Source organism: Cervus canadensis, chromosome 20 (genome assembly GCF_019320065.1).
Source record: "Cervus canadensis isolate Bull #8, Minnesota chromosome 20, ASM1932006v1, whole genome shotgun sequence".
Lineage (NCBI taxonomy): Eukaryota > Metazoa > Chordata > Mammalia > Artiodactyla > Cervidae > Cervus > Cervus canadensis.
The window spans coordinates 59921734-59946322 of NC_057405.1; the positions used below are offsets into that span (position 1 = coordinate 59921734).

Below are 24589 nucleotides of genomic sequence, written 5' to 3' on the forward strand. Positions count from 1 at the left end.
GCTGTCAAATGAGATACTAGGAGATCACCTCAAAGGTCACCCCCAGTTCTACGAGTCTATGAAATACCTAAAAAGATGTGCCAGGTCCCTGGACAGCTCCTTCGCCAGACACTTGATTGAGTGCCTGCCCTGTACTAGGGTGCAGAGGTGAGTAGATCACTGATGCGCAAAGAGGAAGCCACCAGCGTCAGGCCGTGCACATGGGGGTGGCGTGGAGTTTCAGGGACTTATATACTTGTGAATTATTATTAATAATAATTTGTATCATTCTCCTAGACCCTTGCCCCAACACTTAAAAAAAAAAAAGTGTTTCCAAAGTATCTTTCTTGAACTATTGACTCAATTGAGTCAGGTAAATGGTGGGAGGAAGAGAGGGGTGTTGCTGAATGAACAGAAATAAGGCTGCCCAGTCCTGGGGACCCATCTTCCTGCAGGTTCAGTGACTAGAAAATGAGACATGCCCACCCAACCACTGCTTGTCAGCAGAGGGACAACCTGTCCGAGCTTCTCTCTTGGAGCGGGCAGAGAGTCCCTGGTGCGGGAAGATGGGAGGGCAGTGGCTGAAAAGGAACACAGAAGGGACTCGGGCAAAGGAGGAGTCCCTGGGGGCAGTGGCCCCTGGAGTGAAGGAGCTGGTGGGTTTGAATTTGCTGTGTGTGGTGACAGAGAGTTTCCAGAGGTGACTGAGCAGGGCAGGGCTCAAGAGAAGGTGTGGCTGCGTGAGGCTGACCGCGACACCACAGACTCAGTCCCCAGGGAGGGCAGGGTGAACCTGGGAGGAGCGTCCAAGGGACAGGGGCATCCACGGGAGAGGGGCGTCCAGGGGAGAGGGGCATCCAGGGAAGAGGGACTGGGACAGCTTCAAGGACAGCTGTGAAGGCTGGCTCTGTGGTGTGGCTAATAAACAACAGAAGGGGTGAAAGCGGGGCCTCTGTGGAAACACATGGGATAAAAAGCTGTCCATGTATTGGATGCCTGGAGGAAGAGAGCAGGCTTGTTCCTAGGTTTTGGGGAGATGGGGCCAAGGGAGAAGTCGACGAGTACCTGTAATGACTGAGGAAATCATAGGAAGCATGAGAAATCAGCAGTGTTGGAAAAGGAACCTCTGTTCTGTCACATTTAAACTGAGTTGTCAAATGAAGATACTGAGTAAAAATGTCCTTTGGAGAAAAGGTGTAAATAAAAATATCTCTGCGGATGCACAGACACGGGAGAGATGAGGCACGGCCAGGGGTGGGGCTGTGTGTGCGCACATCCGGAGAGGCTATCTGTACAAGCGGCATTTTGATCAAGGGGTCATATCTTTGGGTCCATGACTGGGCACATTCAGGGAGCCCAGAGACCTGCTCCTGAGGAACACAGTGTATCTGTTTGTGTGCTTATGTTTTTCTGGATGGAGGATTCCTAGCTCTCATCTGGTGTGCAAAAAGACCCCCAAACAGTGCTTTAGTTGGTATTAAGATCCTCAACATTGGATGGAAAACTTCTCTCTTATCCACTTGACAAATGTGTCGTATCAGAGCACATCAAGAATAAGGTGCTAATGTTGTATTTATTACCAAATGTAAGAACCAAGGAATAGTGATTCTGTTATATTGTCACAACTAAGATACATAATAACACTCCAAAGACTACTGACACTGGCACACATATTTAACCCAAATCTTCTAAATTAAAAATGTTAAAAGCATACTGAGGGTTTTGCAAGTACAAGTTTCTTGCAAAAAGTTTACTATGTACAGTACCTTAATATAAGAGTATCTGGATCTGTTCATTTTCACAGTTAGATTCAAAGACCTGCCAAAAACACTGATTGGAGCTACTTTAACAGACATGAAAATTTTCCCAAAAGGGTGTTATCAAGTAGACTGGGCAGTAATGACTATAAATACGTGGCATGCCTGCGTTACTATAAATAAATATTGCATGTTCTCCCAACCCATTTAATTACTGTTCACCTAAAGCAGTGCAATTAAGAAACTGTGTTAAATTCTGAAAATGGGAAAAGCCCTCCTATCTCTCTTAGGTACTTTTACAATCCTAACAACAGACGTAATGAAGCCTTTTAAAAGAAGGACAATTACATTAAAATGACCGGGGCATGTAAAAATTCATTACATAGATCCTCCTGCTGTTTGATGGATTAAATGCCTCATCATACTCTGGAGAGAGGTAGGAACAAAGAATAAAGAAAAATCACAACTTTCTGAGTGAACCTCTTATGCCTGAGAATTCATCTGACTTTGAAAATCACTCAGGACTTCACCCAACACAATAAGTGCAAAGAACATACGTCTGGTATCAGATAACAGCATGGTCCTAGGAGCGCGGATTGGATTGTTGAATACAAACTGACATTACAATCAATGTTGTGATGATGCGAAACAACAATACAAGTTTATAAAGCTTCCCTCGTGAGAAATGTTAAGGGCTACAAAAAATGTCCACACCCCCAGGATTGCCCAGGACTGTCAGCACCCATTATCCTCAAGTTCCTGCCAAAGACAGTACCAATTGGTTGATTTTTGCTAAATGTATTCCTAAGTGTTTATGTTTTTCAATTATTATACACAGAACTTTAACTTCATTTTCTATCTATTAGGTGCTAATCTATGGAGACAGAATTGATTTTTGTATATTGGTCATCTTGTATCCTGTGACTTTACAAAGTTCAAGGATTCGTTCTTCCCATTAGAGGTTTAATACATTCCGTGTGTGTGTGTGTGTGTGTGTGTGTGTGTGTGTGTGTGTCGCTCAGTCATGTCTGACTCTTTGCGATCCCATGGATTGTAGCCTGCCAGGCTCAAAGTTCAAGGATTCGTTCTTCCCATTAGAGGTTTAATACATTCCGTGTGTGTGTGTGTGTGTGTGTGTGTGTGTGTGTGTGGGTGTGTGTGTGTGTGTGTGTGTGTGTGTGTGTGTGTGTTGTGTGTGTGTGTGTGTGTTGTGTGTTGTGTGTGTCGCTCAGTCATGTCTGACTCTTTGCGATCCCATGGATTGTAGCCTGCCAGGCTCAAAGTTCAAGGATTCGTTCTTCCCATTAGAGGTTTAATACATTCCGTGTTGTGTGTGTGTGTGTGTGTGTGTGTGTGTGTGTGTGTTGTGTGTGTGTGTGTGTGTGTGTGTGTGTGTTGTGTGTGTGGTGTGTGTGTGTGTGTGTGTCGCTCAGTCATGTCTGACTCTTTGCGATCCCATGGATTGTAGCCTGCCAGGCTCTCCCGTCCATGGAATTCTCCAGGCAAGAGTCCTGGAGTGAGCTGCCATTCCCTTCTCCAGGGGATCTTCCCAACCCAGGGATTGAACCCAGGTCTCCTGGCATTGGCAGGCAGATCCTTTACCATCTGAGCCACCAAGATTTGTCTATATAAACTGGCAGGTTGCCTGCAAATAAAGACAACTTTACTTCTTCCCATCCAATCTTGAGCCTTTTACTTCTTGTCCTTGCTCTCTTCCTTTTTCTAAATAGCTACAACAGTCTATGAAAGTGAAAGAGGAGAGTGAAAAAGCTGGCTTAAAGCTCAACATTCAGAAAACTAAGATCATGGCATCCGGTCCCATCACTTCATGGCAAATAGATGGGGAAACAGTGGAAACAGTGGCTGACTTTATTTTTTCTGGGCTCCAAAATCACTGCAGATGGTGATTGCAGGCCATGAAATTTAAAAGACGCTTACTCCTTGGAGGGAAATTTATGACCAACCTAGACAGCATATTAAAAAGCAGAGACATTACTTTGCCAATAAAGGTCCATCTAGTCAAGGCTATGGTTTTTCCAGTTGTCATGTATGGATGTAAGAGTTGGACTATAAAGAAAGCTGAATGCCGAAGAATTGATGCTTTTGAACTGTGGTGTTGGAGAAGACTCTTGAGAGTCCCTTGGACTGCAAGGAGATCCAACCAGTTCCATCCTAAAGGAGATCAGTCCTGGGTGTTCATTGGAAGGACTGATGTTGAAGCTGAAACTCCAATACTTTGGCCACCTGATGTGAAGAGCTGACTCATTTGAAAAGACCCTGATGCTGGGAAAGATTGAAGGCAGGAGGAGAAGGGGACTACAGAGAATGAGATGGTTGGATGGCATCACCAACATGAACATGGGTTTAGGTGGACTCTGGCAGTTGGTGATGGACAGGAGGCCTGGCGTGCTGTGGTTCATGGGGTCACAGAGTCGGACACGACTGAGCGACTGAACTGAACTGAACAACAGCCTATAGGAAGTCCCCGCTGGGACACTCTGGTTTGCCTTATCCCAATTTGGGCCCTTTGTCGGGCCATGAAGATTGGGTTGTGTGGAACTGTGGCCTTGGACAGAAAGATCCTGATCCTACCACACTATCTGCAGAAGATAAGGTACCTGATTCAGAGCCTCCAACTTTAAGGGATAAGAACTCACAGTTGATTTTCTCTGGTTTAATTACTCATCTCTCTCAAGATGTTTACACATTACAGAAAGAAATACTGAAAGGAATTACTGAATCTTTGAGATTTTGAGCTAGGAGAGTCCTTGGAGATTAAACCTCTCATATTACAACAAAAATGAGGCTCAGCCTGTCCAGTGACTAGCTCAAGAGGCCGAGGGCGAGTCTGCTATTCTGGACAGGATGTGAACTGAGAGTTCAGAGACCTGGAGTCTAGCCTTGAGTAGGTCAGGAAGGTCCTCTGCCCTAATAGACTCTAAGAGTCTAGGGGTGATCTCAGATACTCTGGGTCTTAGTCCAAGAAGAGGGAACGATTTGGGGCCATATAGGCATCTTCTTTTGAACTCTGGGCAAGATTATATTTTCCACTGCCTAGTCATTCTGCATCTGGCTATTACTATTAAGAAATGAACTTTCCTCTCCCTGCCCCCAGTAAACTCACTCTGAAATAAGTTAGAAACTATGATCTCATAGAGTATCTCTGGCTCCTGTTTACATCAAGTGTTGAACATGATCATCGCATATAATCTCAAAAGTTTATAAAGCTCCATTTAACATTTTAGAGGGTACACACAGTCCCTAGGGATCCTGGCTGAATTCTTCTCATACATATTATTTGTACCTGTCTCTTAGAAGAACTTGGCAGAGCTAAGAAAATCACCAGCCTGGTTAGCAAGCATTTAACATGCTCCCTCTTCACTGGCCAAGGGAGGTTAACAAGGATGTCCTTAAATTAGCAAGCATATTTCTGTCAATCAAATATATGTATTTGAACAGCTGAAATTCTAGGACTTTAGAAAGTCCAGTTCTTCAAATTTCCCCTCTTGTGACAAAAAGCATTCCTACTCATCACTCACTTCTCTAAAATAACCATCAGTTGTCACTGCTAAAAAAGAAGTTTCAAGAGGTCAAAAGCATTTACCAAGATCAGAGTGAGGCCCCAACCAGACAAAATAGAAACCAGACGATAATAGAGCATCACTCATAGCTGTTGGGTGTGTGCTGGGCGAGGCCTGTTTCGACAGAAAAAGGAAAGCTGGAGAAAAGGACAGGAACCGCCGAAATATCTACCTGCACGGGGGGGTCTTCAGAACATCATGTCATTTGACAACAACCCTATGGAGGTAAACATAACATCTTTAGCTCCTGAGGAAGCCAGTTAAGTAGCTTGACCATGGTCAAACAGCTGGTTAGCAGTACAGGGCAATCTGAATCCAGGTTGATCTCTCTTTCCATTCTTTTAATTAATTTTATTACGAAAGTAATATAACCACACTGAGAAGAAAACCCCTAGAATCTCATTTACCCAAGTACAAATTCTAACATTTTGGTATAATTTTTGTAGGCTTTTCTTACCCATGCATTTTGCTTTCAAAATTAGGATTATATCCCACAATTTTGTATTCTGTTCTTTAAAACTTAAACTAAACATCTGTCCAACTTATTTAACAATTTTAACTAATATGTAATATTACACTGAATAGATGTGTCATGGTTTACATAATGAGATCTCACTTACAGAAAACTGAGGTTCTTTTATATATTTTTGGCAAAGCACAAGTGTTATTTCCAGTATACAATGTTGCTTTCCCAAATGTGTAGTGTCATCATCAAAAGACAATACCAGTCAACAGATGATGAAAAACTATGATTGAAATATTTTCAAAATGCCACCATCACAGAGCTTTCTGGCCTGGAATCAAATAAATTGGATGAATGCTATTAATAAAGGGTGACCCAAAAATAACACGATAAAAAAAGCTGCCCTTCTGAGACTCCAGAGAACACGTGCTTTTAATGGTTTAATGCTCTACTTTCAGTTTCACAGGAATGCCAACAAAAGACATTATCCTCACTCAAATCTCGATTTGGGAGAATGGAAATTCATTGAAAACAAATTCTATCAGTTTTACGTATCACAGTGGTCAGGATTTGCAAATGCGGTCAAAATACTCACCTAGGACTGTGTCATATTTCACAGTTAATGTGCTATTCAAAAGGCCACAGACCCATATTTCTCAGGTCAAGTGAATTACAACCATACAGCAGCTCTGAGTTCTCATCCGAGGTCAGGCAAACAGCATTGTCAAACCCCGTGTCATCTACTGAATTTGTAAAATACGATGCATGCTGTAAGAAAAATCCCCCTGTGTTGGGAGGAAAGTAATCTCCCAAATCTTTGTGTGCCCCTGATCTGTTTTAAAAGCTTGACTAGAATCCATGCCACCCTCAGTTTGATGTGGAAACAGACCCTTAAATGCCTGGCAGCATCTATCTGCTCCCCAGACAGAGAGCTGAACGTTCCTGCTGATCAGTGGAAACTGAGTGAAAATGGAGTGAACTGGGTGTTTGATTCCTACCGAGATGGAATCTGCTCCCTGATGGCAATGTGACTACAGTCCATGCAAGATATGTGTTCACCCTTCCCACAATGGTTGTGTAAGACCTACACATTCCGTTCCCCTTCATGACCCCAGCTGTTTCTACTCCACACTTTCATGGGGAGTTGTACTTCATCAAACCCTAATGACATCCTTTTCCACACCAATATTTAGCTAATCATGCATTTCTTCTTCCCTTCGGACTTCCCCTTCTCTTAAAAGTTAATCTGTTTACTCATGGGAATGTCAGATGGAATGTCCAAATATAACCACCCTGGAGAATAATTTGGCATTACCCAGGAAAGCTGAAGATGCACAGACTCTAAGACCCAGAAATTCTCTTAGGTCCCTATCCTAGAGAAACTGCAGCAAGATGCACATACAAGAATGTTCACAGCAGCACTGTGTAAAATTGCACAAACCTGGAAATAACCCACATGTCCACTGAGAGGAGACTGGATAAATTAATTGTGGTGTATTCATATAAGGCAAGACCACACAGCGGTAGAGATGAATTTCATGCGTGACACTTCATGCATCAATGGGGATGAATCTTAAAAAGTAAACATGGATTGAACAAAGCAAATGGTACAAGAATACCATTTATATACAAGCCTGAGGCAAACAAGACTTAATGACAGATTGCTTAGGGAGACACACTTACACAGAAAAACCAGAAAATGACAAACACAAAATTCAGAACAGTGTTTCCTTTGAAGGAGAGAGGTATGGCCAAGGAGGAACACACAGGCTTCTGAAGTGCTGGTGATATTCTAGTTTTTAAGCTGCATTATGGCACAGAGGTGATGTGTTGTTTCTCTGCCTCTCTCCCCCTCCCTCGGCCCCTCCCTCCCCACCCCTCTTCATGTAGGTGTATATGTATGCATCTGATGCACACAGACACACTCCTGCATATGTATTCCTGTGCACACATCATCATAATTTTTCATGTTACACTGAGGGGCCCGCCTCGCTCAGTGCCCCGTCCCTGGCCCTCTGACCCTCCACAGAGCCCTTAGCTGGGGACTCTGGCTTAGCCTGCGTGCTTGCTCCATGGACTCCCTGCTCCACTGAAACATGAGAATCACTGAAGCCCCAACGTGATGCTCTTCCTTCCTTCCTTCCAGATGCACTCACCTGGAGCACTGATCCAGGCCACCGCTGATGGGAAGGTCAACTCTGCAGTGACTTCTCCCTCAGAAGATGGTGGTGACCGTGTTGCAAGGGGACCTGAAATGCTACTCAGGGTGCAAAGTGGAGCTGTAGGAGGCAATGCTGGCCCGGACTTTCCAAGCCCGACCACAGGGTCTCCCGAGAAGCTTGTCAAGTTCACGCCATTGCATTACTGCCGCCCAGCCTGACTTCCCCTTTGTTCCTATCAAGTTATCTCAGGCCCCCCAGCTCTCAGACACCCAGTCTCCCAACCCTGGCATAATTCTTCATCCTCCTTTCTCCTCTTTGAACAGTAGACCCTGAGATTACTTTTTGCTCTAATCTCAGTTATACTGAGATTACATATACACTTATATCAGGAGTCCTGATCTTCGTATGATGGCCTTAATTTAGACCAAATAAGAGTTCTTATTGGGTTTATTTTATTTCAGGAATGTTGATTCTAAAAGCTTCTATTTCCTACCCAGAAATGGAAACTGATAAAATCTTTCAATAGCAAATGGATTTGGCAAATAATTGTTTTTTTTTTTTTAAATTTCAGTTTGTTTCTTCTATGTAGTAGACTTCTTGTGGGAAAAATACATAAATATAACCACTGTCCTGGAGATCTGAGTCTGGTTAATTTGATTCTTTTTCAAAAATGTTTCATAATGCCTGTATCATAACATGAAAACCAAACATCATGGCCCCATTTTAACTTTAATGGGCCTATTTTCACTTGATCACAGAAGATATACGAAAGAATGAATATGAAAAAAATGACAAGAAAAGTAAGGTAGAGGTGCAAAGAGGTGACAGGATACTGTGAACAACTCTATATTTAGCCCCATGAGGAGCAGGATGGTGGGGCCCAGAAAGGGGGCCGGGATCAGTGGATGGCTTCAACAGAATTCAGACAAGAGTTTAGCAATAATCAGAGAAACTGAAAGACGCATCTGAACACCAGGCCAGGGAAGATGATTCCAAGGTCTGAGGTGCCAAGAACCTGACTCAGGGACATGGTCATAGGAAAAGAAAGGAAAAAAAGGAGGGTTCTTGGAGAAAGGCATCCACGTTGGTCAGTTCCTTCAATTTGAGTGAAGAAAGTTCTCAATGATTATGAGCCAGGGGACATGGTAATATAAGAGAAAAAGCAAAAATCAGTCATTCATTATTTCAAATTTGAGCTGAAATATAGTGATGGATGTTCATGGATAAAGCATCAGTGAAATGAGGGCTGCTTAGAATTCGCATACAAATAGGCCTATGGCATACACTGATTTGGGCTCTACACCATCACCCTGAAAGAAAAAAAAATTTTTTTTCTAGATTTTCAACAAAAAGGAATGCTTTGAATTGTACTCCTTGGTATGTACCCAAAGAAAATGAAACTTACATCCACACAAAAACCTGCACACAGATGTTCATAGTAGTTTTTCCATAATTGCCAAAACTTAGTAGCAACCAAGATGTTCTTCAGGAGATGAATGAATAAATAAACTGTAGTACACCCAGACAATGAAACATGATTCAGCTCTAAGAAGAAATGAGCTATTGACCCATGAAAAATATGGAGACAACAAAAATGCATATTACTAGTCAAAAGAAGTCAATCAGATAAGGCTATATACTATATGATTCTACCTATATGACATTCTGGAAAAGGCAAAAACTATAGAGACAGTAAAAAAGATTACTAGCTGCTAGAGGTTAGGGGTGAGAGAAGGATGAATATGCAGAGCACAAAGGGTTTTTAGGGCAGTGAATATAATCCGTATGGTACTGTAATGGTTGATCTATGTCATTATGCACTTGTCCAAACCCATAAAATGTACAACATCAAGAATGAATCCTAAAGTAAACTATAGACTCTGAGTGAAAATGATGTGTCAGTGTACGTTCATCATTTGTAACAATGTTTGTGGAGGCCATGCATGTGTGGGGGCAGAGGGTACATAAGAAATCTCTGTACCTTCCTCTTGGTTTTTCTGTGGACCTAAAATTGCTCTAAAAAATGAAGTCTGTTAAAAAAAACTTGAAAACAAAAAACAAATAAGCACTTTTCCTCCTTGACGCATCTTCCTCTGTGGGGTCTGAAATGATTGTTTCTGAAGCTTTTTGCTTTTTCCTTCAAAAAAACATTACAGTTGACCCTTGAACAGCACAGACAGGGGAGGTTGGGAAGCCAATTTTCCGGACAGTCAAAAATCTACATGTAACTTTACAGTCAGCCCTCCTTATCCTTGGCTCTGCATTTGTAGATTCAACCAACTGCAGATCATGCAGTACTGTAATACGTATTTGAAAAAGCTCTGCATGTAAGTGGACACTTGCCTTTCAAACCCATTCTGTTCAAGGATCAACTCTATGTGGTGTCTTCTTGTTGTATTTACCATCTAGAAAACAATGAACCCTAATTATATTTTCTACTGGGCCACTGTAAAAATAGAATAAAGAAAAGTTACTTGATTGGCTAGTAGCCAATATCAGTAACACCAAATATGAAAAGATATGGCAAATATTATAGTGGCTGTCAAAAGTTTTTAGTTCTACCAGCTCAAGGGCCATATTAAAAAAAAGTACCTCTGACACAATGCCAGTAAGGCCTCCCCATACCTAAAACTTAACTAATGATCGCTGTGAAAAGTGAAAGTGAAAGTCACTCAGTGTCCGACTTTGTGACCCCATATCCATAGATATCCCCAGGTCAGAATACTGGAGTGGGTAGCCATTCCCTTCTCCAGGGGATCTTCCCAACTCATGGATCAAACCCAGGTCTCCCGCATTGCAGAGGATTCTTTACCAGCTGAGCCACCAAGGAAGCCCAAGAATACTGGAGTGGGTAGCCTATCCCTTCTCCAGCAGATCTTCCTGACCCAGGAATTGAACCAGGGTCTCCTAGCATCTTAGGTGGATTCTTTACCAGCTGAGCCACATGGGCATGACGGCTGTAACAACTTCTAAACTTCACGAAGAGGTACTGAAAATGAGAGTTTAGCAAAGAATGGGTGCATGTATATGTATGGCTGAGTCTCTTCATTGTTCACCTGAAACTATCACAACATTGTCTGTTAATTGGCTATGAAAGTGTTAGTCGTTCAGTTGTATCCAGCTCTTTGCAACTCGATGGGCCAGAACCCCCTGGACTCCTCTGTCCATGGAATTCTCCAGGCAAGAATCCTGGAGTGGGTAGCTGTTCCCTTCCCCAGGGGATCTTCCCCATCCAGAAATTGAATGCAGGTCTTCCTGCATTGTAGGAAGGAGCCTGAGCCACCAAGGAAGCCCCCAGTACAAAATAAAAAGTTAAAAAAACATTAACAAAAAGAAAATGAAGTAACTAATAAGACCTAAGAGCTGTTCAAATTTTGTCCCCATTATCAAATTCACTTTTTTTTTTTGCAATTATGTCTCATGTTGATGCATGGGTCAAGCTCTCTGGTATAAGGGGGGAAAAAGATTCCTTCATCTGATAATAGTATGATAGGCAAAGTGGCAGTTACTTTGTTTTTTAAATGACTGTTTCCGCCACCCCTAGTCTAGGAGGACCACTTTTCTCCTAACGATGAACAAAAGCTTCCCACACATACACACACAAAAAGTTTTGTGTTAAATTACTGTAGCAAAAGATACAATCAGGCTGTGGAAAGAAACCTTCCCTTGACAGAAAACCTCCTACCCTGTGTATGACTCTTTTCCACAGCATACTTGGGAGTTAGTCAGTCCTTGGGCAGTATTGCCCAAAGAAAGAGGACGACAGACAGACGGTGTAAATTATTACAACTCCCTCCCTTCATCAGCATCTCTTCACTGACTCCCATTCGGGGTCCTCTAGTGGCTGCATTGATTTCAGGGCACCCTGCACTTCTCCTTGAGACACTCACCACAGCTGCAAGTTGACAAGTGATAACGCTCTGCTTCCCACACGGTCACCACCACACAGCTCTTTGGAGGCCCCGTCAGGACTCACTCAAGCCCCTGGGCCCTCACACTCTTTCTGCTGCTTCAGGCTGCCTGTGCTCGGCTCTGGAACCATCTCACTTTCTCACGGTCGCCTTGTTGGAAGGCCTATGCAAATGGATGCATTGTTTCATCTCTTCTTGTGTTAACAGAAACGGTCCACTTCCTTTCCTTCACTTTGCACCCTGACTTTGTTCAGTGGTGGTGTGTTTCACAACCTCAAGAACACCCCACGGCTTCCAAGAAGCAGCTGTGTTCACTCGACAGTGGGTGCTGCTCTCCACAGACCACACAGAACCCGCAGAGGAGGCTCGGTCTTCAGTGGAGGCGAACGCTTAAGACAAAGATCAGGGCTGCACATCTGAATACAGGGTTCCAGTCCCTCCTTCAAAGTCCCCCCGCGAGCTGATGCCCCAGGGTGCGCTCCAGGAAGTGGGGCGCCCTGCTTGCTCAGAGCAAACGGGTATCTCTGCCCTCAAAGTAGCAAACAATCAAGTTCTCGTCCAACCCTCCTTCCTGCGGCCTGCCTCCATCTCACGGTGCTTTCACGGACTATCTGAGTGACAGATTACAGACAGAGAGCACCCTGATGTCAGCAAAGTTCCGGACAGTCACTAGAACACAGCTGAGCAAGGTGTGAAAACCTGGGCCAAGAGACAGCTGGGTCTGCTGGACTCAGCTGACTGCACAGCCCTCCCAAGGGCACGAACATCACAGCGAGCAACACTGACTTGGAGGGAGGTCCTTGTATGCAGGGCCTGGGAGGTTTGTCATCCTTGCTTATTAAGGATGCCTTCATCAAGATGTGCTTACGGAGATCACAAATAATTCTCACATGAGAGGAGATAGTTAATTGACTGGAAGAAAGTATGTACACTGGAAACTAACACAACTATAATTGTAACTGTAAATCAACTATATTCCAATAAAAAATTTTAAAAAGAATGTAGAAGAGCCAAGATATAGACAGAAAGAAAACAGAACAAAAACAAAGGAAGGAAGGAAGGAAGGAAGGAAGGAAGACCAGAGATTTTAAAGGATGTTAATAGGCTGGACCAAAACAACAACAAAATCCCTCCAAGTTAACAGATAAAAATCCTGCTTTTGACTGCAAAAGAAAAAAAAGAAATCTACTGCATAAATATAGAATGATGTTGGTGCCTGCTCCAGACTCCTGAACCTGTTCTGTTGGGATTATAAGCTCTGCCCATGACCCTGACCCCAGATCCTGGGTGGGAGAGGCTCCAGGACACTGATGTTCAGAGTCCCATCAATGTTATGACTCTGACTTCTGAGCTGGGGCTGCCTTTTACTCTCTGGGCTCAGTCTCCTGTTCTGGGCCCCACCCCCTTTTGGCAGTTGATCCTCTAAGTTGTTCTTGTGGACCCAAACCTTCTACAGCTTCCTGCTGTGGTCTTGTCCCCATTCTTGCTGTGGTCTTGTCCCCATTCTCCACCACTCCTCTCATCTGGCCCCTTGACCGATTCAGCCATACAATCCTGCTAACCAACAACATATGTGCATCCAGACTGCCACCCGTGGAAGGACTTCCCCAGTGCTAGACGTTCCCAGCTACCCTCACTCTCCTGTTACACACATGCTGCTAATATGTCCCCATGAGTGTGTCCCTGGCCATGGATCCATCTATTCCCTGGATTCTCATCTGGATAATATTCTGGATTCCCAGCTGACCCCATCCTGAAGTCCAGACAGAAGCCCAGCATTTTTACGTGGCAGGGGCAAAGGGGCTGGGTTTAAAGCAATTCATATTTTAAAGTCTTAAGGATTTTTATTGAATACAAGCTCAATGCAAGCTAAGAGTGCCACTGAGCGGCTGAATCAGAGACGTGATGCTGATCTGCACTGGTTCAGCATTTAATGATGCAGAAAACATGCATCTCACAGGCCTTAGGAGTCTTTGGTGTAGAGACCTTACCTATACTTGCTGAGACATCTCTGAAGTACTGCTTGTGTCTGAGTGCCATGCTTTCAAAGAGACAATGACATAAAGGGAATGCATCCAGGAGGAAGTAACCAGAATAACAGAATTCCTGACATCAGGTAATGTAAGAAGATTTGTAAGAACCAGGGCTGTTGGCCAAGAAAAGATGGGTTTTCGGGGATGGTTTTTCAGGTTAAGAGCTCTCGAATGAAGGAAGACCAAGAAGTTCATCTGATGAGCAACAGCTTGAAGGCCTGCAGGAACACACTGGAAGAGGGGCTGATGCAGTGACTGTTCATCCCATTCCGCTCCTTGTCTCCATGACCCTATCTCTGTAGCCCGTTTCTCTCTCAGACTGGAAGATCTGACTTCCGAGGCCCCTTCCCGCTCTCAGAGCCCCTAATTCTTCATTCTCACATTAATCCCAATCTGAGAATGAAGACAGGCCTGGCCTTGCCTTTTCTGAGTGAGGCCTGGGAGACAAGATTGGTTCCTAGGTCTTCCAAGCAGTCCCCTCCAGGAAGATCAAATTCACTCAAGTAACTTGCAAAATAAATGGTGACAGGCTTTAAGTTTCAGGAAATGAAACACACAGAAATTCCCCCAGAGAAGGTGTGAGAGGCAGAAAAATGTCTCCCCCTCCCTAAGATATTCCCTTCATAAATCCTGCAATCTGTGAATATGATCTGACATGGCATGCTGTGATATGATAAAGCTAAGAATGTCCACAGGAGGAGATGATTTTAGATTATTCAGCAGGTGCTCAAAGCCATCACAGGCATCCTTATAAGAGGATGCAGAGGGAGAGGAGACGGAGATGCACAGGGGAAGAAGGTAACCTGAAGGCAGAGGCAGGGACTGGAGAGATGCGGCCACAAGTCACAGAGCATCTGGAGCCCCCAAACACTGGGAAAGAAGAGACAAGCAACTGATTCTCCCCTGAGAATCTCCCCTGACAACGAAAGCCTCCGAAAGGCATGTATTCCTGCTGATATCTTAACACCGGACTCGGACTCCAAAAGCATGAAGAGACCAGATCTCTGTGAAGACACCATGTTTGTACTCATTTGTGATGACAGTCACTGTAAACTAAAAGGAAGGTTTTCTGATTAGTTAAATTTTGCTGTGTGCCAAAAGTGGGCGGGAATAACCTTCTTCAAGGGAGAAGTTTGAATCTGTATGTGTTTTTATGGCCTATTCCAAACCAGACTTGGAACGAGTACGGCTCTGCTTTTAAAAGTGTTTGGGGACGGTGATAAAAGGCATCTTTTAAGCCATTCTGAGTGCACATTTTACTGATAATCTCTGCTTCACACACACATTCAGCAGACAGTAAGTCCAAGCAGGGCAGACAACCAGATGATTAAACCTCCACCCAGCAGGCCTCTTCACTGCTGTGGAAGAGATGATCCAGCACTCTGCCTGCACACATGGCAGGAGAGAGCCTCCAGCGTAGGTGGGATCGTGTCTTGATTCTCTATTGTGATGTGGGCAGCATTTCTCCCCACCCTCGCCTGGCAACATCCAGCCTTCAGAGAATGATGAATGCTACTGAGATGAGCAATACAACAGCATGATCCCCAGCCTAGGAACCGGCCTCGGAAAGAGGAGGAAGGTCCCGCAGGCCTGCCCGGACTCCCACCAACACCATCTCTCCAAGTCAGCTCTCACGCTGTCACCCAGGGGACCAGCTGGTGGTACCAGGTCAGGTTGCACGACATGGTTCCCATTTTGAGTTTCTAACATCTCCCTGATAAAAAAACCTCATTACTATTTTAAAAACCACACCATAAGGGAGAAAGTCCTTTTAAAATCAAGGAAGGGAAAATGAAAGGTACATATAAAACTACCAGTTTGATGGCAGGCTGATGCTGATTCATTTGTCTTCTGCTCAAGGGAACCTCAGGACAGAACCCCCACCATGGAGTGGAAAGAGACCGAGACCTAATTTAGATCTTGCTGCTTCCTAGATTCAAGTCTTTGGGTAAATCACTTCATTTCTGTTGAGCTTCATTTTCCTCACATGCAAAACAGGACAACTGAATAAGATGACATGTGGTCTACACAGTGGTTGGCCCGCCTGAGTTCATCAATGTTTGAGGAAAGGATAAATTAACTCTTCTGCATCCAGGAGCAGACAATCCATCCCAACCTTTCAGCTCTTTCCTTGAATCACAATCTAATACTGTTACCCGTAGTTCTTCCAACTGCCATCAATATCTGCCTGAGTTTATAATATCTAGGAAGAAGGATTTCTTATTATCTTGGAAATTTGAATTGGCAGAGGGCATGTTTTTTCTTCTTGGACAGTGGTGGCGCTTAGTTTTACAATCTAGAGATTTATGCAAAATAAAGTTGGTCAGTTATTATGGGTGATGCGTTAACAACAAAAATATTTGGTCCAGGACTTTAAAAAGTTTGCTCTTCAATCTAAAACAAAATTCTGTGAAAGTTCCTTGCTCCTAAACACAGACATTCCCCCATCCCCAACCAAAAGCCATTCCTTTTTCTTGATCCCTAATCATCAGGAGAGTAGGCTGTGTCAGGCTTGGCCTCCACTAAGTGAAACAGAGGCTAGTCTTTCCCGACAATCAGTCACCAGTAGAATAGGTCAGTCTGTGTGTGAGGTTGGGGCCATGGGCATGGAGAAAGGAAGCTAACTGGGCATCTCACAGGTCCTGGAGTTGGCCGTATTCTACGCACATGTGTCAGAGGGCCTAAGGGACCCACAAGCACCTGGGGAGTGCTCCCCTCCATTCAGGAAGAGTAGCTTCTACAGACAGCAGCACATTATACTCACGCTGTTCCTCCTCTTCTCTCTCTCTCCTTCTCCTCAGAGCAAGCAGCGTACCCAGGGAGGTGGTATCCCCGACACCAAACCCCCCACATGCCCACGGAGACACAGCCACATGCCTTCCCACTGACCAGCATTCTTAAGCCTTTGGACATTCCATATAAGTCCTGATGATCCTCTGACCCCTAGAAATTATATTACCCCCACTAAAGGCTTCCTTGATGGCTCAGTGGTAAAGAATCTGCCTACAATGCAGGAGACGTGGGTTTGATCCCTGGGTTGGGACTATCCCCTGGGGAAAGGCATGGCAACCCACTCCAGTATGCTTGCCTGGAGAATTCAATGAACAGAGGAGCCTGGCGGGACACAATCCATTGGGTCACAAAGAGTCGAACACGACTGAATAGACTTGGCACACATGCAAAGAAAAATTCGAATTAATCTTTTTTCTCTTTTCAACCGGCTGTGTAGGAATCATACATGACTTTAAAGCTTATTTTCTAATGCAGTCTTGAATTTTGAACCATTCACTGTTTAGAAAGAGATCTTTTTTTTTTTTTTCACAAGACATTTGGCCTTACAATAAGAATCTAGGATTTTTTTTAATCATTTCTTTTGGGACTTATTAAAACAAAAGACAGATTGAAAAATGGAGTAACTTCTATGTGCATTCTACATTTACTGTTGAACACAGAAGTTACTCCATTTTTTAGTAATTCACTGAGAAAAAGTAATTCACTGAGAGAAAGGAAACAACTAAAGCAGGAGGTAATTTTTTAATTTACTTTTCTTTCTCAAGGATGATTTTGGGAGGCGGGAGGGGGGATCGGGATGGGGAATACATGTAAATCCATGGCTGATTCATGTCAATGTATGGCAAAAATCACTACAATATTGTAAAGTAACTAGCCTCCAACTAATAAAAATAAATGGAAAAAAAAAAAAAGGATGATTTTAGTTGAGGTGGCCTACTACCAAAGAGACAGTAATATTTTTGCCATATTTGAGGCCTGAAGGCAGCTATCTAAGCCCTGCAAACAGCTGGAATAGCAGTAAAGGAATTCTTGGTTTCACTGGAGCTACAGATATAACAGGGGCCTCGCTCGAGGCAGACGCCAAAACACTTTAATCACGCTGGACCAAGGCCATGTTGGGTACATGAAAATCAAACCTCTCTCCCCAGAACTTTGAGAGTAGTTATGACCAAAGAGATGTTAATCAAATTCATTTAGATCAAGGTTTAAATTACTAAGTAAGATGACTTAATTTTATCAGCTTTTTATTTTAAAAAGTACATTTTTGTGTTTCTGACATAAAAACAAAATTAATTCAGTCAGTTCAGTTGCTCAGTCATGTCCGCCTCTTTGCAACCCCATGGACTGCAGCACACCAGGCTTCCCTGTCCATCACCAACTCCCAGAGTTTACCCAAACTCATGTCCATTGAGTCGGTGATGCCATCCAACCATCTCATCCTCTGTCCCCTTCTCCTCCCACTTTCAATCTTTCCCAGCAGACTACATATTCTCTAAAATTCACTTGAGGATGGGTTTCACTTTTAGAAGACACACCTTATATATTTAAATTAGTGATTTATGGAAGCTATACTCAGAAGTATATTCCTCAATAATTCTATAAGATTCTGCGAAACAAAAAAAAAAGTTTAATGCTTCCCTTGTGTTCTTACTGCTTCTCCCTTTAGACTTGCTTTACTTGCCCAGATGACTTCGTTCTAAGAATTATCTATTCGTTTGTCTGCTTAAAACTGTACTTTTGGGGAGAAAGTCAGGGAATGATCATCCTATCTCCATATAATGCTATTAACAAGCATGATTTCCACAGATAAAACCCATAGCTGGAGAAGAGAAACATGATTTCTGGGGTATACAATAAAGTTTTTAACTTTTCTACCTACCAAGGTAGCTTTTATTGGGTCTCATTACCCCTCAATTTGGTCATGTGGCATTCAACACCTTAAGAAGGCATGCTAGCTGTAGGCTTTAGGCTTAATACATGAAGAATTCAGACCGAAGGCTACATTCCAGCAGGAAACAGATATTTGATGGCTACTGTACAAATAACTATGCCTCCAGCCAGACTGGGAGTCAAGGAAGACCTCTCTAGAAAGTAACGTTGCTTTTTTACTACTTACTCATGAGACTTTTTAAAAGGAGATAACACAAATAGACTGTCTCAACAGTCTAATTCGTAGAATTGGAGGTATACCGGTAGATGTCAGAGTCTGGGGGATGGAGGTGAGGTGGGGAGGGAGGATGGGGAGTTGGTGTTTAATGGGAACAGAGTTTATTTTAGGAAGGTGAAAAATCTGGGAGATGGATGATGGTGAGAGTTGTTACTTAGTTCCACTGAACTATATAGTTTAAACATGGTTAAAACAGTATGTTTTATATTATGTCACTTTTAGCGCAATAGAAAACATTAAAAGATACATTGAACACTATATCAATTCCAAGGCAAGATGGGGCATGGGAAAGAGAAGGCTTTGGACTGGATAAGTATGATTAGAATCCTTGCTACTACTATGGTGCCTTGAGCAACTCATGGTAAGGGACATGGTCACCTCACAAAATGCTGTAATGGTGAAGTCTGGCATACATAAAAAGCATTCAGTGTGTAGTGGAAATCCAGTAAACTACAGACAATAATAATAGAATGTATGTTGATGTATCTCTGAGCTTTGACATGTCAAAACAAAGCTAAGTTTCCTTTCCTAGTTCTATCCTTACAAAAATGTTCAACGAAAAGAGAAAACTCAAAAATCCATTAGGCAACAAAGACATTCTGACATCAGTGAATCTTTTTCACTTGGGTTGGCTAACAGGTATCATTTACTTAAACAATGGAAGTACACCCTGTACTAGATTCTTCCTGGCAGGTATATAAACACAGGCAAAAAGATTATTTGGCATATCTGTACTCAATAGCCTTCTCTGAGCATTAGAATAAGATTCTGGAATTGAAGTTTTTGAATCAGAGCTTTTAAAATAGTGCACTCCCCTCTGGTGGTTAAGTGTTTTTCAGGTCACTAACTACTTGACTGAGAGGGTGTGGGCAGAACCCTTCAGAGGAGCCCAAACTCACTCAGCTCAAGAAGCATTTCCCACCCCAGATTTAGCTTCTTTTAGTCTAAATTCCCTCAGCACTAACAAACGTGCAACGCCCAAAACAGGGTCAGTCACACAGTTCATCCCACTGTTAGACACACCTTGCTGCCAGGACAATCGATCAGGTTCCACCTGCAGGGAGCTCCCAGCCCATGGCCAGCCTTATTAAGTCTTCTTTAGACTGTGGCCAACAACCACTTTTCCTTTCTGATACAAGGCTCAAGTTAGAAAACAACATAAAAAAATATGTTTTGTGTTTTTAATTTTTAATTTTAATTTTAATTTTACTTGGTCCCGGAAAAGGAATTTTCTCGCTACTGATAAGAAAAATGAGGCTCAGAAAGGAAAAGAGATTTGCCTAAGATCTTAGAGCATGTGAACAGCAGAGCTGAAGCAAGAATTTAATTCACTCCACTCAGGGCTCCCCACTCCATTTGAAGCCCTCTGGTCTGCCTGTAGGCTCACAGACAGATGCACCCCATCCATGAGCTGGATCTCCTGGCCTTGTGGTTGTGGGATTCACTGTGGCCTGGGCCGCATGAGGCCAGACAGGGTCTGTAGCCTGGAGCATCACCGGGCACTTCTTGGACCCTCTCCCTGCCCCCGTCTCTGCTGGGTGTTCTGCTGTTCTGAGCTACACCACCCTGGGGTGGCTCCTGACACCCAGAGACTCTGGCTGCTGGGGGTCTGGCCTGGCCCAGGAGATCACAGATCATTCTGCAGAAGCTGGGGAGTTTGCACGGGGTCAAAGATCAGGGGTTGCTCATAACTGTTCTCAAACAAGGTTTCAAGAGAGTTGTATTTCCTTGCCTCGAAAATAAAAGTGCACTGTCTGCAGACAGAATGGCTCTAGTTTAGGAGAAGAACCTCTTTTGCACATAAATTCAAAATAAGAAATAACATCCAAGTCATTCTAGAATGATGAGATGGCAGTCCCTGAGTGACCAGGGATCCAATAAAAGATTACACTCAAGGCCATGTGACTGGTCAGTGGAGTCTGGGGCATTAAAGGATCCTACAGCTAGCTGGTGAGACCTGTTTAAGTCCAGCCTTTGCTGGGAACCCAAGGGGCCTGGGAGGCAAGGGAAGCACAGGCAGAGAAGACTCACCCAGTCTACAGAAAGAATGAACACATGGTTCCTTCACACACCCCGTCCCTCCAGCAGCTTCTCTGGATGCCCAGCTCTATCAGATTGTGCAATAATTATCTGTATATTGTCTTTCACATTCATCTTTGTCTTGGCAGAGTCTAGCAAGGTGTCCAGCACCCAGTGGGCACCAAAAAAATGTTAAGCGAATGAAAGCATGACCTGTCACACAGTGACTGCAATTTGAAGGTACAACTAGGGCAACGGTAAACAGCAGCCGTCTGAAAGCAGAGGAAAACCCAACAATGAATGAACCTTCTCTTAAGCAGTCTTAACCAGAAGTTGGAGGGCTGCTCATCCCCCACCAGCCCTTGAAGACTCAGCAGCCACAGGACAGCTGTTCTGTTCTATTTCTGGGCTGGGGAGATATATCTCAGAGCTAAAACATATGTTCCCATAATTATCAAAATTGAGTGTTACAAATAAGGGCAGAGGGGCAAATGGTAGGTTCACCTAAGTAAGCTAAGGCTTTCTCTGTCATACACCAGCTCCACCTCTAATTCAACCTCACTCTCAGAAACCCATTGGCTCAAAGTCACAATTCCAAGTTCAAAGTGGACCTAATCCTGGTGGACAACCCTTTCTAATTTACAAGGCACATGCTTCTAGTGCAAAACTTGCCAACTTACTTTTTCCACGTCTAGATCAGCATCCTGCTTCTTCAAAAAACTGTAGGAAAAAAAAAAAACATTAGAAGGGAACTGAGCATTCTTTGCTTGTAAACCACCCACAAAGCACCACCATAGAATTTTCATTTGCTGCAGACAATCGATTTGCCCACAATTTTTTTTTCTTCTTCACACATTTGTTGTGAAGTCACAGTTGCCACCAACACCTGCCTACAACAGCAAAGACCTGGGCCTGTACAACCAAAGGAAGCCAGCAAGAGGTCTTTAGTTTCCAGAGCCAGGAAAAATAGGGATGGAGATCTTGAGTATGCTCATGCGCGCGCGGGTACACACACACACACACACACTCCTTCTTCAGAGTGCCTATAAGTTGCCATGCCCTCCTCCAGGGGATCTTCCAAACCCAGGGATCAAACTGAGGTTTCTTGTATTGCAGGTGGATTCTCTACCATCTGAGCCAACAGGGAAGCCCAAGAATACTGGAGTGGGTAGCCTATCCCTTCTCCGGGGGATCTTCCTGACCCAGGAATCAAACTGGGATCTCCTGCATTGCAGGTGGATTCTTTACCAGTACTCTGCCTACAACCTGCCAATACTGTGTTCCAATACCTCATTTATTCTTTGTGATTCTAGCCGCTTGAACAAAGCTTCTGTTTTAATAAGGTACCTAAAGAGAACAATAAAAATAGTTGAATGGAATTATGTTGACAACAATATGTCAGGGTAGAAAGTAAAAGGTTTGAAAAATCTGGGGGAAAAAAAAAGCAGAAACAATTTTTCCTGCCTTAGTAGAGACTCAAACTTGCTTTTAGTATGATTCTTAGCATCTTTCTTTCTGGCCCATGGTTTAAAATACCCCCAACATAAATTATCAACCCCATCAAAACCATCCCCCCTTCATACACACACAAGAGAATTTTTACACTATTTGGAAGACGACATAATTAACAGTCACATCTTTGTTTTGTTTAATCAAAGATGACTCAGAATGAAGGGAAGAAAAAATGGCCATGGGGAAGAGAATTAGAAACTGATATATTGTCTTCTGCAGATGGGCATTCAAATCATGAACTCACTGCAGACACGCAAGAGAAGCAGCACAGAGGCTGGAGGGAGAGAACGTGCTAATGAGCTTGCCACAGTCCATGCCTGGGCAACCCACAGCCCCATCTCTTCCTGGCTTCTGAGACACGCTGTCTTAGCCTACCAAACGCCACTAGGCAATACGTGCCATCTCTTCTGGCTCCCCCACTGGGGATCTAGACAGTGTTGAGCTGTTAAAGAAGAAAGAAAAAGGAATTCTCTCTTTCTAGAAATTTCAACTGGCCTCTCTATAACCTGCAAAGAGTCAGTCAGTACTATAAGAACTTTTCACCAAAGGGAACATCTATCTATACAGAGAAGACTGACTTCCATTCTTAAATACTTACAAAGAGGTTTAGGAAGGCCGTCATTCTGATATATGGACTTCCCAGGTGGTGCTAGGGGTAAAGAACTTGCCTGCCAAAGCAGGAGACCTAAGAGATGAGGGTTTGATCCCTGGGTTGGAAAGATCCCCTGGAGAAGGGAATGGCAACCCACTCCAATATTCTTGCCTGGAGAATCTCATGAACAGAGGAGCCTGGTGGGCTACAGTCCATGGGGTTGCAAAGAGTTGGACACAACTGAAGCGATTCAACAGCAACAGCATTCTGATTTATAAAGTAGAATGTTCTAATTTGCCAGGTGAGGGTTGCCTTCATCTGCCACAGAAAGAGCAGGTGGAGAATCATTACCCTTGTCCAAATCAGTGAGGAAACTTGGCCTCTCCCATGTACACAGCACAATAGCAGCCTCAGAGGGTACCAAGTTCAGCAACATGCTCTGAAAGAATGAGCCTTCACTCCACAGCTCTTTAACAAGCAGTACTAAAAGGAAAACTGAAAACCCACTTCCAGCTGCTGGCTCACTACTACACAAAGAATCTTATCCATACGTACACACATGCAGCATCATCCAATTTCCGTTTCAGGCTTACTAAAAAGACGGAGTTAATTAACAAAGACAGTACATATATGCACCATCCTGCAGCCAGAAACCAGAAGGATGTCACAGCGTCAACTTCAAAGACTCACAGCAAGCACACACGGCCTGAGATATTTTTAGGCACCAGCTCCATTGTTTCAAAGAGAATATGGGTGGATGAAATAGAATTGCCTGAAAGTAAAATTCATATGGCAACCCATCTTGAATGAAGAGTAGCTTTAGTTTTTTTAAAACCAGTTATACCATTTTTAAATGAAGGCTATTTCTGAAAAGTAGAGAACAAATAAATTTTGGTCATCAAATACTTAGATGAAATAGAGGTAATATTTTATTTCAATGACTCCTATATTTAAAAAGGGCTTCCCTGGTAGCTCAGATGGTAAAGAATCTGCCTGCAATGCCAGAGACTCAGGTTCAATCCCTGGGTGGGAAGATCCCCTGGAGAAGGAAATGACAACCCATCCAATATTGTTGCCTGGAGAATTACATGGACAGAGGAGTCTGGCGGGCTACAGTCCAGGGAGTTTCAGAGTGTCTGGACTCAGGACTGAGTGACTAACACTTTCATTTCACATTAAAAATCTGACCAATTATTCACCTTTGGGCTTATTCACTCAATCATGTCTGACTCTTTGTGACCCCATGGGCTGCTAGGCTCCCCTGTCCATGGAATTCTTCAGGCAAGAATACTGGAGTGGGTAGCCATTCCCTTCTCCAGGGGATCTTCCTGACCCAGGGATGGAATCCAGGTCTCCCGCATTGCAGGCAGATTCTTTACCATCTGAGCCACCAGGGAATCCCAAATAGTTTACTATTTCCATACAAATGTATTCAGTCGTGGGCTTGTGGACATTAGGGCATGGTCCATGCTTTTGTTCTTCCTGCTGAAGTAGTACTGATACTTTGTTTGAGAACATGACTGATGTGACCCAGATTCCCCCAGGGGAAAAGGCAGATCCATTAAATGCTGCAAATGTGTGATCAACTGCAGGAAGGGAAGCTGAAGGATGAGGCCTGGA

The 24589-nt window shown here is 43.6% G+C and overlaps 1 protein-coding gene across 4 annotated transcripts in view; it reads right to left on the reverse strand.

Moving 5' to 3' along the window:
- FYN (FYN proto-oncogene, Src family tyrosine kinase) overlaps nt 1-24589 on the reverse strand; it is a 211743-nt gene that overhangs the window by 162240 nt on the left and 24914 nt on the right. For 3 of the 4 annotated variants that reach the window (XM_043439103.1, XM_043439098.1, XM_043439100.1), the window contains one exon: nt 21546-21585. The gene's annotated coding sequence lies outside the window, so the exon portion shown is untranslated. Of the gene's footprint in view, nt 1-11832; nt 11967-21545; nt 21586-24589 lie in introns of those variants that run through there. The other variant, XM_043439102.1, reaches the window with a different exon arrangement.